Here is a 19,040-nt window from a genome sequence, read left to right on the forward strand (position 1 = left end):
TTGGTATGAATATTGTGTCATATGTTCATTACTATTCAACCCATCATGTTAATGTAAAAAGATCTGTGTTCATATCCATGTACCTAAGAGCATACAGAATTTCAGACCCAGAATTTTTAGATGATGAACTAAAAATGATTCAGAATATTGGAAAGAAGCTAAAATATCCACAGAGCATACTAACTCAGTGCCACAATACAGCCAAGAAACGATTCCTTGAAGGGATAACTAATAAGCCAGATCGCCAGAACATTCAAAGAACCCTTGTCCTCCCCGTCCATGAAAATTTTCTTGATGTTGTTCACATACTGAGGAAACTCAATGTACAAGTAGTATTCAAATATGAGAACACCATAAAAAAAAACCTCATCAAGAACAGCCCTTTCAGTAATTCAGGCGTTGTTTACGAAATTCCGTGTAAAAGCTGTAACAAATTTTACATAGGACAATCTGGAAAAGATTTGGAAACTAGAATCTCACAACATAAATACAGTGTAAGAACAGCCCAAGAGAGTAGTGGTTTATTTCAGCACAAAGCATCCATTGATCACCGTACTGACTGGACAGGCTCCAAGATTCTATGAAGATCAAAAAGCTTAGATGAAAGAAATGTAATAGAATCTTGTCTAATTTCTGGCACATCTGAAAAGAATGTAAACATGAGCTATGGTCATTTTAAGTGTGATAAATTGTTAACTGAATTAATTTTAAAGCAGTATCCCCCAGACTAACAATTGATTGTTCCCTGTCATCTCTTGGTACTGTAGTCACACCTGTGTGGGACACACCTAGCATTAATCCTCTAGGTCTTAAGCAGCAGTATTTATCCCCTCCTCCCTCCCCCCTCTCCCGTTCTCTCTTCCCCCTTCCTCCTCCCTCCCCCTCCCCTTTCCTCCCCTCCTTCTCCCTCCTCCTTTGTCACGTGCATGCCAAAGGAAGAAAAAAGAAAGGTACATATCACCCATCACCAATTTTTAGATTCAGATCATCCTTTGTTGTGTTCCACTCCCTGCTGCAGGTGATCATAAGTTAAGCCGCAGGTAAAAATTCGGGTCATTCTTTGTTCTGTGTGCCACTACCTGCTGCGGGTGTGCATAAAAGACCTCTGCGCTTTACGTTTCTGTCTTACTCTGTCTGAAGATGTAATATACGAAAGTACTCACTGCCGCTCCTTTCATTTCTCCTGTGGTTATTTTGCATATATGTATATATCTATCTATCTATCTATATATATATATATATATATATATATATATATATATATATATATACACATATATATATGTATATATATATATATATATATATATATATATATATGTATATATATATATATATATATATATATATATATATATATATATATATATATATATATATATATATATATATATATATATATATATATATATATATGTATATATATATATATATATATATATATATATATATATATATATATATATATAGAGAGAGAGAGAGAGAGAGAGAGAGAGAGAGAGAGAGAGATTGTTATGACGAAGGGAAAGTCATTCGCAGATTTTAAAGACTTCTTAGGGAAGATCATGTGCAAGACTTGTGTTCTTTACATACTCCTTGTCATAATAAGCATCCTGCATTCCGTTGAGAATGCTGGCATTCTTGAATTCCTTCTGCTTTACGTCCTCTATCATATTCTCTCCAACTTATCCTTTCTATCCTATTTCCGCTGCCTTGCTCTTTCTACTGTACTCCCTTTGCCTTCCTCCATCTTCCTTACTCCTGCTTTCTCCGTTGCCTCCCCCTGACTTTTTCCTTTTGCCTCCCCCAGACTTTCTCCTTTTGCCTTACTCCCTCTGCTTCCCTCTGTCTTACTCCTGCATCTCCCTGCCCTCTTCTAGCTGCCTCCACCCTCGCTATCACAATTGTTGCCTTTCCATCTGTCTGGCCTTCCCTATCTCGACTCACGAACTAGCCCTGTGCTCAGCACTCTCATCCTGCCTCATTAAGTCCCCGCACTGTAGTACAGGTCTACTACATTTGCATAGTTTCTTCATTTTTCTTCGAAACACAGATCAGATAGGTGCCATTTCTTCATTCCTTCACCAGTTCACATAAAACTTGGTAAACCTGTACACTGAGTAAGCACCCACTGACAATTTCCTTTTGTGTGTGTGTACTTACCTTACCTAATTGTTCTTACCTAATTGTATCTTTACAGGAATGAGTCAAGCTCGTATTGTCCCGTGTCTTAGACCATATTTATCGTACATATCCTTAAATTTGTGAATTATTTTGGCACACACTATTTCATTCGGTAGTGCATTCCATTGATCAATTGCTCTGTTTGGGAAACTGAATTTCCTTACGTCTTTATCACCTCTCTTCTTATGCAGTTTTTTGCAGTGTCCTCTTGCTGATGCTTCTCCATATGTTAAGTAATCATTTATGTCTATTTTCTCCTTTCCTGATATGCACTTATATAGCATTATCATGTCACCTCTTTTCCTTCTCTCCTGTAGTGTTGGTAGATTCAGTTTATTTAGTCTTTCTTCGTAGCTTAGGTCCCTTAAGCTTGGTATCCATCTTGTAGCGGCCCTTTGAACTTTTTCAATCTTGTCTATATGCTTTTTGAGATGAGGACTCCAGACTATTGATGCATATTCCAGGGTTGGTCTAATGAATGATGTTATTATCCTTCTTAGCATGTCTTCATTTATGTATGTGAATGCTATTCTCATATTTGCAAGCAGTGTATACATGTTCCGTACCTTCTCGCTGATGTGGTCAGCCGGAGATAGTCTGTTATTGATAATCACACCTAGGTCTTTTTCTCTTTCTGATGTGTATAGGGTCTTATTTCCTAACTTATAATCCCAATCAGGTCTTTTTCCACTTTTACCAAACTTGATTACATGACACTTGTCCACATTGAATTCCATTTGCCATGTACTACTCCATTCATGAAGTTTATTTAATTCTTCTTGTAGCTCCCTACAAGAGTCTGTGCTAGTAATTCTCCTTTGTATTTTTGCATCATCTGCAAACATATTCAGATAGCTCTTATTTCCAGTGTTACTGTTTATATCATTTATGTACACTAGAAACATGATTGGTGCCAGCACTGAAGCCTGTGGTACTCCACTAGTCACTTCTTTCCATGATGAGTAGTTTCCTCTTAGTACTGTCCTCATTTCTCTTTTTATGAGAAAGTCTTGCATCCAACAAAACAGTTTGCCTCGAATTCCTCCTTGATGGTACAGCTTCCATAAAAGTCTTTGGTGTGGTACTGAGTCAAAAGCTTTTTGAAATCTAAATAGATACTGTCCACCCATCCTTCCCTTTCCTGTATTGTGTTTGTTACTCTGTCATAGTAGCTCAACAGATTAGTAACACATGATTTTCCTTTTCTGAAACCAAACTGTCTTTCTGTTATCATACTGTGTTCTTCTAGATGATTTACCCAAGCTTTTCTTATAAGTTTTTCTAATACCTTGCTTACAACACTGGTCAGTGATACTGGTCGGTAGTTGAGAGGATTTTGTCTATTTCCTTTCTTGAATAAGGGGACTATTTCCTTTCTTGAATAAGGGGACTATATTTGCTTTTTTCCAAATATCAGGTAGTTTCCCTTGACTCAAGGATTTCTTGAAAATTAAAAATAATGGTTTACTTAACTCCTTCGCACATTCTCGTAACACCCAACATGAAATTTCATCAGGACCACTTGCTTTTCCTCTGTCTAATCTACTTAACTCCTCCTGTATTACTTTTCTGCTATTTGTATATCTGGTTGTATGTGTGGACATGCGTGTTCCACATATTCCCTCTCAAAATTATTTTCTTCTGTAAAAACTAATTGGAAATTCTTATTTAGTGCTTCACAAATATCTCTCTTGTGTATAAGTGATTCCCTCGTCCGTGATGGATTGTATTATATCTTTTACTTTGGTTTTGCTTCTGATATAGGTGTAAAACAGCTTTGGTTGATCACTACTTTTATTTATTATATCCTCCTCAAACTGTTTTTGAGCTTCCCTCCTTATTCTTGTATAGTTGTTTCTTGCCTGTTTGTAATTATTATACGCCCTTTCACTATTGTGTCTTCTGTATCTATTCCACAACAAATCTCTTCTTTCTTTTGATTTTTTACATTCTGTATTGAACCATTTCTGTATTTTCTTATCTGCTTCTTTGTGCTGTGGGATGTACTTCTGGACTCCTATTTCATAAAATTCACAAAATTTTTTATATACAGTATTTAAATCTTGTCCTCTAAACTCATTTTCCCAATCAACTTCTAAGAAATACTTCTTTAGGTCTTGATAATTTCCCTTTTTATAGTTTAGTCTCTTTTTGTAACTGTCATTGCTGTTTACTATGTCATATGCTATCCTGAAGTTATAATTTAGTACTGCATGATCGCTTTTGCTGAGTGGAGGGTGATATATTAAACTGTCAATGTCATTTTCTTGCCCAGTAAATATTAGATCTAGCACTGAAGGTACATCAAGTCCTCTTTTTCTAGTGGTTTCCCTCACATGTTGCGTTAAGAAAAACTCTTGTACGAGATCCAGGAGCTTTTGGTCCCAACAGCTTTCTTGTCTATTTATATCTAGAGTATTCCAATTTATATTTGTATTGAAATCCCCAGTTAGTATAATTCTTTCCGATTTCTCTTCCATTTTATGTAGCAAGGATCTTATACTCTGAATTGTACTCTCTGCCAGGTCCTCATATTCGTCTCTTTCCCTTGTGTTTGATCTGGGTGGCATATACAAATTGGCTACAATTACTTTACCTTCAGATGTGTCGATCTCTACTGCAATCAGTTCTACTTGTGATGGTATATCTAGGTTTATTTCCTTGACTTTTAGATTTTTCTTAGTTAATATTATAATTCCTCCTCCTTTTTTTAAATTTCTGTCTCTTCTCCATATATTGTATTCCTGTAAGTTTAGTATGTCATTGGATATCCTTGGTGTTAATTTTGTCTCAGGCATATTATTTGTGGTTCATTTTCTCTGACATAATCATTCATCTCTAGTAATTTAGATACCATTCCATCCACATTTGAGTACATCAACTTTATCATCTTGTTTATATACTTGTCATGACATGGTTCTACTAACTTCCTCCATTTTCTTCCATCCTGTTTGTGTACCACTTTCGTACCTGCAATCCTATTACTTTGTAAAAAAAATTTCTTCTTGTCCTGATCTTCCCTCATTATTTGTTTTTGCTTCCTCCCTTTTCTCTTTCAGTAATTCCAGTTCCTCTTGTGTTAGGCTTCTTTTTATCCATACATTTTTGAACTCCTCTTTTTCCATAAGATTCTTTGCATTTTTTAGTATCTCTTCCACAGTGTTTACACTCTGGAAAGTCACCTTTAGAGGTCTTGTCTTGCTTTTCTCGTATTTCCCTAACCTTTTGTGTTCCTCTATGTCTTAACTACAGATTTCCTCTGATACTTCTTTCAGTAAGCTCATTACATTTGCCATCTCCTTTTTGTCTCTAGTGATCTTGTTTTTATTTTCTTCCTCTTCTATACCAGTGATTACTATTGATTTATTTATTTCTACTGAATCTCTGACTAACTTTGGATTGTTTTGGATTATTCTTTTCACTTCCTTTTTAATGTTTTTTTCCTCCACCCTTGTTTCTAGGTCTTTCTTTACTTTCACCATTTCAGCATACGTGGTGACGTGTGTGTGTGTGTGTGTGTGTGAGAGTAAACTGGAAGTGTATCTTCCTGTCTCGATTTCCCCCCCTTTTTTTTGGGGGGGGGAGCATCCTAGGTACAGTATAGAGATAGATAGACATTGACAATGGCTTACGAACGTGTTGGGGAGTGGCCGAGATCATAGAGAGTATTTGTCTCATGGGGATGCTGGCTGAAAATGATGAAAATTGTGCTGTTAGGCTTCTGTCTCGTTAGGTGAGAGATTTGCCGAGTAGGTACAATGAGCAATATGTTGGGGAAAATCGTAAGTTCGATGTTAGACTAGGGCGGGGAACAATCAGTTATTTCAATCTCGGGACAAGAGACATTTTTTATCCCATTAATTTGTTGGCACACACACACACACACACACACACACACACACACCAGTCCTAGCTGATACAGCAACCCATGTATTCAATACAGACTGTTGATATCAGCAATGAAGTGGTGACATGTGAAGGTATGAGGCACCATGAAGGACTGTGGGACCTCAGGGAACAGACTGTTGTCATTATTTACTGAGCCGCATTTTTTGAAAAGCATTGCTACTTCTAACAGACGATTTTATTCAGCACAGAGAGCAGCGGAGGCTAAAAGGGTTGATAATGGCTGTATATAAATTAAATATCCGAAAAAGCCGACCCAAGTTCCCCTGAGAAATTTGTGCACCATAACGTCACCATTCTCCATCTCTCAGCGTTAACGCTCGATTGTCACAGTCTCCCACTGTTTTCATTTCCTGTCTTCCTGAACGACTTCTCTTTCTTTGCTTTCCTTTTTTCAGGTCCTCTTCGCGCTTCTCCCCTTCAGTCCTTCATTATCATTTTCTTTTTTTCGCTCTTCGTTCTCAATGAGGTTCGAATACTTTCGGATAATTTTGTGAGATCATATCTCTCTCTCTCTCTCTCTCTCTCTCTCTCTCTCTCTCTCTCTCTCTCTCTCTTTGTATTCTTACTGCTGTGCCCATTTAATTTTTCCCTTATCTTCCGCCACAGCTCAGTTTCTCACAGTCACCAGGCAACATTTGCCACTTACCGTTTCATTCAGCTGAACGAAACAGTCAGGCGTTAACCGGAATAAAAGAGCAATGAAAGTGTTAGTGATTTCGATGATTGGAACGATGTGTAGAGGAAAACAATGGACACTCCTATGGAACAGAGACCAGTGAGAAATGGCGAGTAGAATGCAATAGGTAAATTGATGCTTGGGTGAATGGAGATTTAGTACTGGTAAAATAGTACTAATAGTGGCTAAAAATAATATGGATAACATAGTGCACGTGAGGTGTACAATGAAGATATGTGACAAGGAACTGCCATCAGTACATTAACGGTGGGAATGTGATGTGTTTTAGCTGAACTAAATCGCTAGTATTAGCCCGAATAAAACGTCTTGAATGAAAATTAAAGGTAAAGGTTTCATCAAGACAGCTTTGACACATTTGGTTGCTAAAATTTCTTTCACCTGATCCACATCGTCTGTTGTTCTAAGTCATCTGAGTACGTCCTTAAAAAAAATAAATAAATTAAAAAAAAAAATAATCAGGAAGTAATGAGCAGCTGGATAAACGATTGAAAGTGCAAATAAAATAACAAATACGAGGGTCGTGAGAGCTGTAGAATAGGTTACTTAGTGCATTAGACCATTAACCCCTTGAATCATGTGATTATATAAGCTTATTGACTATGTGGAGAGGATGGACAATGAGAAGCTGAATTAGAATAGCGGATGTGAGTGAAGTGCAGGATAGTAAATATATGAGTTGTGACATGTCAGTGAGTGAGGTGTTGATATGATAGGAGCTATATTTAATTCATGCATAGAATCTGTGATGGAACAAGTACAGAAGTCCTCAAGCAACACGTGGTAGAACAGACTCTAATATGCGACTTCTCTAGTTTACTCAGGTGGAGCATCTCGTTTCCGAATATACTCAGCGAGTGACTAACTGACCGGCCCGCTGCTAGACATGCTGTCCTCTTATTCATCAGTTTCGTTTGCCTGTGATATCCAGCCAGTCAAACGAAATAAGTTCAGATATTTCTAAACGAACGACTCATGATTCTGGGAATATTTTGTTAAATTTTACTCCTGAAGGCATTCTTTTGCTCCATAGTTGCACCGAATAATGAGACGGGAGAGGGGTATCAAAGAAGAGCTAGAATGTGTGTGTGTGAGAGAGAGAGAGAGAGAGAGAGAGAGAGAGAGAGAGAGAGAGAGAGAGAGATTTATGCATCAGATGTAATACTTACTGATTTGGTAAAGGGCACATAATGACATGTGACAGATGTGTGTAAGCGTATGTGTTATGAGTCCATATTATAATTACAAATCATAATAGATAGATAGATAAATAGATAGATAGACAGCTCTATGCGAGCCTGGGAATGGGAAAGGATCTTGCAAGTTACACTGAGGAAAAGCTGACGACAGATTACGAAGTAGCCAGTAAGGAGATGATGCAGTTAGTTGTCAGCAATTCACCGGTGAACAAAGCCTTGTTGACCATACACACACATACACACATACTCACACACAGGCTTCTAGAACTTTCCAATCACAGGGAACACACGTGATACGATTCCTGTTTCACCAGAATTTAGGAAAGAGAGCTCAGAAGGAAGCTAGCCATAGAACAGACAGGTCGCAGGGAGAAGGGCTTAGCAACTTGAGAGAGAGAGAGAGAGAGAGAGAGAGAGAGAGAGCGAGACAGGGAGACAGGGACTCTGCTCATACTCACTCGTGAGTGAGAGACTTGTTAATATTTCCAAGACAAATAAAAATAGTCCCATACTATTCTTTACCTCTCCTGTCACTACATGACAAATAGGAAAGAAGATTATCTACTTACAAAGCTACTCAAGTATAACAACCGCTCGTCCACAAGTCTAATATATATATAACTTCTCTACAAGTAACTACAATGTCTCTTTATGACATTTGGTAGCAGCGAACGTATACGAACCTCATCTACGAATCAACAGTGAATTTCTACAAAATATCAAGATTGAAAACAAGAATACCTCTCACAACCAACAACACAACCAGCTCCTGACAGTTCTCTCTAACCCCCCCTCCGTCTCCCCGATCATCACGCTGATGTAGAGGTGAAGAGGTCACAGGACGCCTTGCAAGTAGTTTAACAATATATTGATACAAACAATCTTGCAACTTCTACGACGAACCAGCGAACTACAACCATCTACAATCAACTACAAGTAACAACTCTACGAGTCGTCTGTATAATCTTCTACACGCACCTACAAGTAGCGGCAGTCTTCATCCTACAACGAGTAAATCACAAGAGAAAAGGACCGAGAAAACATCGACAAAGAAAAACAAAACAAACAAACGAAGAGTGAGACACGACCCATACCTCATAACCACCAGACCTCACCCTCCTCTCTCTGCTACATCCACCCAACCCCCGACGCTGACGCAGGAGTCAAGAGGTCAAGACGACGAAGCAAATACCAAGTCCATATTCACAACTCATCTTACTCATCTTCACTGAAGTTACTCATCACTACTCATTTACTCACCACAGCTACCAGTGTGGGAAGCCGAAGTCACCATGTTCTGAGATGACATCACAACGCAAGTCTGCCATGCCAAGCAACGTGTGACTGACACCAGGCACCTCTCACCCACTACTCATTACTCATTATTCACATAGCTCCTACTCATACTCATTTATTTTCTCAGTTGAGTTGGAAATTCTGTGCTGAGGTTTGCCTGGGACAGCTGTTAACCACCATAAGCACCAGGCCATGGAATTTCCTGAGTAATATCGTCCATCAACACAGCACTAGAATTATCAAGAGATCTTCAATCAAACCTGTATTTTTCTTCCGAGATCGACTTTTGTATCGACACACCTCTATGATCGGTATCAAGTGGGTAAAATTATACTTACTCATTTCTTCTCAGTGCTAAAATTAGCTATATTCAACTTTTTTTTACTTATTTCCATATATACACTTATACACTCACTATCTATCATTTATTTCAACTTATGTACTCATCTATTTTGTTAGGACATAAATAAACAAGAGGCGTATTTCATAACACCATATCTTAATGACAGGAATATTTTCGCCACCACCCACGTTAATACCAGATGACACACAATTTGCCACAACAACAGACTCACAATTAAGAGAGCCCCAAGGCAACCCACCCCTTGTACAAACCTCACCACACACTAAAGATCAAGAAACAAATACGGCAGTTTCAGATGATGAGTGGGAAATCCCCTCTGACGTAGCAAGTGCGGACTTTGTCGTTGACTTGCCCACGTATGCCAATATACTTAACAGGGTTCACCGGTCCGGTCGTACATATTCCACCATTCCCTCACACAACGATAAACACGTCCAAGTTGAATTAACTGAGCAAACAGTGAAAATGAATCAAGAAACAAATACCGCTGATCTAACAACCACACCTCAAGTGTTTGTGTATCACGAGGATAAAACTGCCCCAAAATTCTCTGGCACAGACAAAGATCGCATTGATGTCATTTCATAAGTCAGTCAGTGCGAACAAATGTTCATCAAGCACCACACACTCGATGAACAAGAGAAAATTGCAATTTTTTCATCTTGCATAAGCCAGGAAAGATGTCCAGCGAGCAATTTGCTTCGCTCAGACAAGCTCCATCGTGCTAGGACATATGATGAATTTAAAACTGAATTTTTGAAGAAATTTTCTGGAGGTATGAACTTCTTGCCAGGTATAATTCCAGAATTTCATAAAATTGTAGATCTTGTAAGGGAGCACACTACAAACCATGTGCTCAGTGAAATAACTGCTGATGTCTCCACAATCAAGAGAACATTGTTAGTTACTTTGGAAAATTCTAATTGGATAACAGATGATGGAAAGATGTCCCCAGACCTCGTCGTGGACATCATTGGTTATGTAGCTGCCTTGTGTAAATTACCTAATAGGACCCTTAAGATCGCCAAGACGATTGCGTACACCCTAGGCATGTGCTTGCTAGACTTAATGAACGAGGTAGAGATGCAGTGCAGTAAAGCAGGTATGGTCGACACACCCGCACATTCTGGTAGAATGAGGGTACCTGAGACAGTATCAGCTGTGAAAACATCTACACCGACCCCAAACAGAGAACAAAATCGATCGCGACCAGAAAGCAGGCAGACCAAACAACCAAACATGACAAGGCCTCGTTCACAGACGCCTTGCTACAGGCAGTTTCATAAGTTTTCGCGCAGCCCGAGCAGGTCTCGCGCCATAAACAACACTTCTTATGGGAAATCACATCGTAGGTCACAGTCAAGGGATAGGTCCATTCTATGTCATTATTGTGCAAAACCAGGACACACAAGGTATGAATGCTTTATCAAGGCAAAAGAGGACAAACAAAAGACACAAGGATTTGGTCCTTACTGTAGGCATCATAGATGCCAAGGGCACTGGACCAGTGATTGCAAAACAGTAGAAAAAATTGTGTCTATGTTCAAATCGGGGGAAGACCAAGTCATGACAAAAAACGAACAAACGTAAAGAAAAACAAGTCTAAACTTCACATAGGAGGCATGTTGGGAAATGAGTGTATCTTGATACCAGCTGTATGTGAGGATCAAAACGTTTCCTTATTTTTAGATACAGGCTCTCCAGTGAACTTAATAACACATGAAGAACTAAATAGAATTCTTAAAAATAAAAAGAAAGTAACTTTTCTGGATGAAGCTGATTTAGATTTATACACAGTAGATGGACAAGAGATTACAGTGAAAGGTATGATAAGATTAAATATCAGTTTCACAGAGACTACAAGACCATTCTCTGCATTTTTCTATATCGTTGAAAACTTAGCAATTAAAGCTCATATGTTACTGGGCTTAAGATCCATGAGAGCTGAGAACATAACTATACTCCCACAAATGAATGGAATAGACTTTGACAATGAATTCATAGAGGAAATAACTTCAGAGCCCTCACCGATTGGTAGAAGAGAGCCAAAAAGAATTGGTAATATTAAAGGCTTAAACAAACATACACAAACAGATGAGTGTATAGATCCACTCCCACCACCAACCCCATCCTCCAGAATTAGTGACCCAGATAATAGTACTGATTTATCAATTTTTCCAGCCCATCTCACTAATGATTTAGTTATACCACCTAATTCATACATGAAAGTTACCATAAAGAGCAAATTACGGAATAGTACTGTTCTTGTCTTAGAAGAATTATGTAAAGTAAAGGGATTGTCAGTAGAAAACGCATTATGTCATACGAACGACGAAGGGCAAACTCAGATATTCATAATTAATCACATGAATGGGGAAGTTCAGTTGAAAAATGGAACTTGCATAGTTAATATTGAAAAATGTCCCGCCCCTGTGAAGGAATTAGTTATAGCTGGAGTAACAAGTGAGATAAAATCTACGGATAGAGAAAGAATAAAAGAGAATTTAATTCACTCAGGTGAATTTGATGAAGAAAGTGATTTGTTAACCCTGCTGGAAACACACAGGGACACCGTAGCATTGCCCGGAGAACAATTAGGGTGTACTAACTTGATTAATCACATGATTAATGTGCACCCAGAAACACCACCAATTTTTGTACCAGCTTACCGCATACCACACTCCCAACGTACACTTGCAAATCAGTATGTCGATGAAATGTTAAAACTTGGAATTATTGAGCCTTCAGTCTCCCCGTGGAATGCCCCCTTATTCTTCGTGCCCAAACGAAATGGAGAAATGCGTGCGGTAGTAGATTACCGTAAACTAAATAATCACACAATCCCAGACAGATTTCCCATGCCATTGCTAAGCGATGTTCTACAGAATATTGGTCCTGAGAATAATATATTCTCGACCATCGATCTCCTAAACGGCTATTATCAGATTCCGGTATCTAAGGAGTCACGTAAATACACTGCCTTTTCAACAAACAGAGGCCATTATCAATATACAAGAATGCCAATGGGACTGAGGACAGCCCCAGGCACATTCCAGCGTCTTATGAATTACGTATTGTCCAGAATTTTAGGACAAGGAATATTTGTTTATCTTGACGATATTATAATTGCAACGAAGAATATTAAGGATCATCTCAGGAAATTAGCCTTACTCTTACAAAAGCTTAGTGATGCTGGTTTAAAAATTAAACTTTCTAAATGCAAATTTTGCTTTAAGGAAATAAATTTCTTAGGCCACAAATTAAGTTCTGATGGTGTTCACACCACTGATGACAAAATACAGGCAGTGAGAGATTTTCCTGAACCCACTACGACTGACGAAGTTAGACAATTTTTAGATCTGGCTGGGTACTATAGGTCATTCGTACCACAGTTCTCTCATATAGCCTTTCCTCTATTCCAACTACTCAAAAAAGATGCTGTATTCCAATGGGAAGAAGAACAAAAAAGGGCATTTAACAATCTACAAATTAAACTAACAAATGCACCTTGTTTAGCATATCCAGATTACACAAAATCATTTCTTATTTGTACAGAAGCATCAGTTAAAGGATTGGGGGCTGTACTGATGCAGGAAGATAAAAGAGGAAAGAATCAACCAATTGCATTTGCCAGCAGACAAACAAGAGGTGCAGAGAAAAATTATTGCACTACAGACTTAGAGGCACTTGCAGTGGTTTTTGCATTACAAAAGTTTCGAGATTTGGTATATGGTTACGAAATCCACTTATTCACCGACCATAAACCACTGGTTGGTATGTTTAAAGAAAAACTCCTTTCTGGGAGGAGAGCAAGATGGAAATGTACAGTTGAAAACTACAATGTACAAATTCATTATATACAAGGTAAAATGAACATAGTAGCTGACACATTATCTAGGAACCCGAACACAGTTCAGGTCGCGGCGTTAGATCTCAAAGGAAATATCCCAAACCACGAGGATATTGCAAAGGCACAAAGACTTGACCCAATATGGTCTAAAGTTATATACAAGTTAGAAAGTGGAGATGACATACAATTACCCAAACTGCATGTCCCACTTGAACAATTCACAATGGTCAATAATACATTATACAAGATTAACTCTAAACAACCAAAACGCCAAAGAAATACTAACCAGTTGGTAGTACCTAATGACATGATACCCCAAGTATTACGGTTGATACACGACAGCCCACATGCAGGACATCCTGGAAAGGATAAGACATTCAACCAAGCCCAGCTGTTATATTACTGGCCTTCATTACGAAAAGATATAAACAATCATATAGACAAATGCGAATCATGTGCGAAACACAAAGGATACCCAATCACACCTGCACCGATGGGTAATTACCCTGTACCACATCAACCATGGGACGTTGTCGCTGTTGATTTACTCAAGATGCCATTATCATACAATAATAACCTATACTTATTCGTAGCAACGGATCATTTTTCCCGTTATGTCATTTTAGCTCCAATTAAAGATAAGACAGCAGAGACAGTAGCAAAGGCAATAACAGATAATGTAATATGTCGCTTTACTACCCCAAAGGTACTAATAAGTGATAATGGAGGAGAATTTAATTCTGAGATCTTACAAGAAATATGTAAACAATACAACATCAAAAAGGTTAACGTTTTAGCCTATCACCCAGCATCGAATGGGTTGGTAGAGAGACAAAATAAAAAAGTATTAGATGTGCTACGACACATTCTCAGTGAAAATTATGCAAGCTGGGATGATTGGATTCCCAGAGTAGAAGCCTCAATTAATGGATCTATAAATAACTCCATAGGTGACACACCACATTTCATTATATATGGCACAGATAAAAAATTACCATATGAGCTCCTAGAAGGTGACAGCATGCCTATATACAATTACGATGATTACTCTAAACTCTGTTTACGTGAATTCCAGGATATTCACAAAAGAGTCAAAAAACAATTAACGATGGCCAAGGAAGAAATGACGGAGGCATTTAACAAGAAGGCAAAAGATTCACCTATCAGCTTAGGAGACATTGTTTACGGTGTCATTCATACGAGAGACAATAAATTATCCCCAAAATTTGAGGGCCCATACAGAGTAATTAACATAAAAGCAAACAAAGTTTTAAGTCACTTTCAAGTGGCGAGGAGAAACAAGTTCATATTGACCATTTAAAACGAGTTTCAAGGGAATTATCCCATAATTATTCAGCCTCGGATACAACCGAACAGGTGAACGTACCTCAAGAAACCAAGCAAGAACACAACAATGATTACAAAAAGAAATTAAGGTCATATACCAAACAATCGAACATAGGTGCAACTGTTCCAATCACATCTACAGTACATCATTTACGAGAATTAAATATCGATTTAAACTCCTTCTATAAATGAAATAACAATCAACCGTAACGCACATTATCACTATCATCGACCACAGCATGACCATATTAGGAAATTAATAGATTTTTTTTTTCGGTAGGTTACGATGAAGGGACTTATGCTATGGATTCTCCTCTACATAGCAAGAGGATATGCGCACTTAGACCCCCAACACATAGTACGACAAGGATGCCTCATAGCTCCAACGGCCACGACTACAATCGTTAAGGACGTCATGAGTACTGAAATAAGTCTAGGGTACTTGTATGAATTCGGGGTAATAAAAGACAGTTTGTCTTAACTTTGGCTTGCCTCAGGCATTTGTAATACTTGGGAGAAAAGATACATATCATTAGGTAGAGTACCCATAAGGCCTTCATGTAGCACCATTAAATCTAACGTACCTCATAAGAATTTCCAGGTAATAAAGAAAAACTAAATTTTTTATTACCCCGGCCAATGGGGGAAAAAACAACCGCACTCGGGGTGAAAAAAAACATAGGGGTTAACACTGAAAAATGAAATTAACACTGATACTGTTCCTCTACATTGCAGCTAAATGGTGGCACACATCATTCACATGTGTTATATTTGTATTATGTCCAATCCCAGTGACATTTTTGGACATTTTTATCACTATTACTAGTAGTCTCAATTAGTAGAAAATAAAAATCAGTTTCATATTTGGCTTGGCTTGACACCACTTATATATATAATGACAGATAATAGAAAACATATCTAAATCACAGATTCATCTTTCTGTTGACACCTTGACACCACTTAATAATGACATATAATAGAAAATTATAAATCACAAACACCTTGACTCCACTTATTGACATTTTTGGGGAGAAGGGAAACCAAATTTCATAACTTTTTTAAACATAGAATTAGCTTCTTCTTCTCTGATATAAAATCGTGCCTTTCCACGCCCTTTTGCCTCCACTTCAGGCTTGCCTGGGCCAGCTAGGAGGCGAGACACATCTACAATATCAATATCCTCCGTGTGCGGCGAGTACCAACGCAACTCTTGAGGATTACTAGAATGCACAGTTCTTTTCATGAATGTAACTTCAACCTTATTGTCCTCACTGTCCTCATCATCGCTAAACAGTTTTAATATCTTGCCCCAGTAATAGGTGGATGGCCTGTCATACACGACAGCATAGTACATGCCCACCTTTAACTCATGCCGCTTGGGCATTTCTCGCTTTAGTTCTTTGCGTTCCAATGCTGCCTTTACAGTTTTATCTAGTGTCACCAGATTGTCATCGTTGATATCGGACAGTTCACCACTGGAATGAGAAGAAGAGTCAACTTGTGGGAGGTCATCTTCATCTGAGTCACTCTCTTCTGCTGGCTGTGTCTTCTTCCTTTTTGTCTTTTCTTCAACTTGTGGGAGGTCATCTATATCTGAGTCACTCTCTTCTGCTGGCTGTGTCTTCTTCCTTTTTTGTCTTTTCTTCAACTTGTGGGGGGTCATCTACATCTGAGTCACTCTCTTCTGCTGGCTGTGTCTTCTTCCTTTTCATCTTTTCTTCTTTCTTTTCTTGTTGTTGGAGGAACTTTGCATCGGTCAGCACAGCCCCAGCATTGAGATCCGATGACGTCTCTGTGGCTGGGATGTAGATGAGCTGGGGCGACCTCTTGCTTTTATAACTGCTTCAAAGGAGGTTTCATCTTCTGGCACCAGAGTCACAACATAGCGCATCCCTTGTGGTGCATGCTTTTGTAACTCTTTGATCAGGGATTTGGGGGATGTGAGCAAGTTATCACTAGTACTGGAGGTGCCTGGGGAGCTGAAATCCAAACAACGTTGAACTCCTTGTGGTTGTTTGGGTGGAGAGAGTTGAGCTTGTACATCCTGTGTTTGTGGGTTAGAGAGAAGAGGAGACCCATCATCCATTAGTGGCTTGCCAGCTGCAATCCACTTGTTGTATGAGGCTAGTTTAACCTTGTCAATGCGTTCCTTCTTATATTTTGAGGCATCAACTGGGAATACCCCTGTAACTCTGAATCCAGCCTTTATGTTGCTCTCAGTCAGTCCCTGTGGCCATATTTTGCTCAGTAAGTTTACAAAAGTGGCCTTCTGCAAAGGCTCACGAGCACCTGTTTGATGCACTCTTGCTGTGAGCTCTTTTTCATAGTAGCTTTTAAGTGGGTTAAAGCAGGCTACATCGAGTGGCTGCAGGACGTCAGTGCAGTGGGCTGGTAGCTTCATTAGGGTGATCTCTTCACGCATCGCTAGTTCAATTGTTAGAGCAGACATATGCATGAGATGGCCATCAAATTCAGCAGAAGTGGACGTATGTCTTTGGTCTCTTTCACAAACTCTTCCATCCATGCATGGAATATAGCGGTGGTCATCCATCCACTGTCACTCACTGCATAATATGTCTTGGGCAGTGCGTCATCGCCCCGCCAGTTGGACATAATGCTTTTACCCTTAAAAACGATTAAGGGGTCTAGTGCAGTCCCATTTGCACAACAGACTGCCAGAACTGTTGTGTTTTCCCGGTTTGACCCACATGACACTCGTACAGTCTTTTTACCTATTTCACCTATCGTTTTCCACCAGGAGGGGTCAGTTGGGAAGCCACTTTCGTCTAAGTTCCAGACACACTCTGGTCTATTTGCTATGCCTAGTTTTTCTATCTGTTCTTCTAACATTTCATAAAAACCATAAATCACAAAGGGGTCAGAGGTCACATTTTTCTGTGCAATTTGCATCAATCCTGCCTTTTTTAATGACAGCCTGTGCCTGCTCAAAAAGTTTTGAATCCAGTCATCTCCCGGGCGTTTCCATTTAAAGAGATGACTTAAATCATTTGCTTCTAAATATTCAAACACAATTTCCTGTAACTCGTCTTTAGTGGGACCAAACCCAAGTTCGGCCATGCGCTTAACATATGAGGCTAATTTGTCTTCTACATCCAAGGGCAATAATGTTTTACGACCTCTGGATTTCAGTTCAATGACCCCTTTATTATGTAGACATCTTTGGCGAAGCATCGATGTCGACACAGCCAAGAAGGCTGTGCTTTTCACTGATGCACCAGCATTCACCTCCTCGATAGCCACCTGAATTGATACCTCAGTGTACAACTTTGGTTTCTTGGTGTATGTCCTCGGCATTGTTACGCTGTCAGAGAAAGACAAGAACATCATTAGATATTGGTCATTATGATTTAATTTTCAAACGTCACTTTAGATTGCACAATATATGACAAAAGACATTATGGGGGAAATAAAATTACCCCATGGGGAGTATTTTATTAACCCTTGGGGGAAATTTTATTACCCCATGGGGTAAAAAAAAAACACTGGTAAAAAAATTTTTTTTTACCTTTTTTCATGCTAAAACTCGGGGTAAAAAAAAACATACCTGTGTGGTGGATACTGCAGTAGACAAGTTAATCACGGCAGGGGAGGGAAGAGACTGATGTCATTACAACAGCTGAAAGCAGAGAATGAAGCTTTTCTACAATAACCATTCCCCGTATCGAACATTAGCCAAAAACAGTAAAAAAGTTAAAATGATAAAAAAAACACAGTAGTTCATAAAAAAATTGATAAATAATAGAAAAAGAAATGGGAAAAATCTGTTCATTGCATGAAATGTTGCTAATAGAGTGGGCAATCTGTGGGACACAAATTTTTTTTTTTTTCCAAAACCCAACATATATATATGGACCTATGTTTGTTTTTACCCCAACTACCCCCGAATTTTTTTTTACCCCGAATGACCTACTTATCTAGACAGGCTTGCGACGCCGATGCGAACTCTGGACTTCATGATAGGAAATTATGTTTCACAAGCACATAACACCAAGGAAGTGAATGAAATGGTAAAGTTAGCGAAATGGAAACTAGAACAGGCAAAGTCAACTATGCTCATCATGATCCAAGATCTCCCATCTTATGGAACGGAGGTGCTGAGCAACAGGAACAACATCACACGTACTCGCCAAAAGCGCGGTTTCTTCGACCTGGGTGGCACAGTTCGTGGAAACATCT

At 38.8% G+C, this 19,040-nt stretch overlaps 1 pseudogene; it reads right to left on the bottom strand.

Moving 5' to 3' along the window:
- Positions 1 to 16,599: 16,599 nt before the first annotated feature.
- Positions 16,600 to 18,158, bottom strand: LOC145401284 (uncharacterized; annotated as a pseudogene).
- Positions 18,159 to 19,040: the final 882 nt, after the last annotated feature.

The sequence above is a fragment of the Coenobita brevimanus genome, chromosome 55 (assembly GCF_032717465.1).
Source record: "Coenobita brevimanus isolate Jiangsu-jjx chromosome 55, ASM3271746v2, whole genome shotgun sequence".
Taxonomy (NCBI): Eukaryota; Metazoa; Arthropoda; class Malacostraca; order Decapoda; family Coenobitidae; genus Coenobita; species Coenobita brevimanus.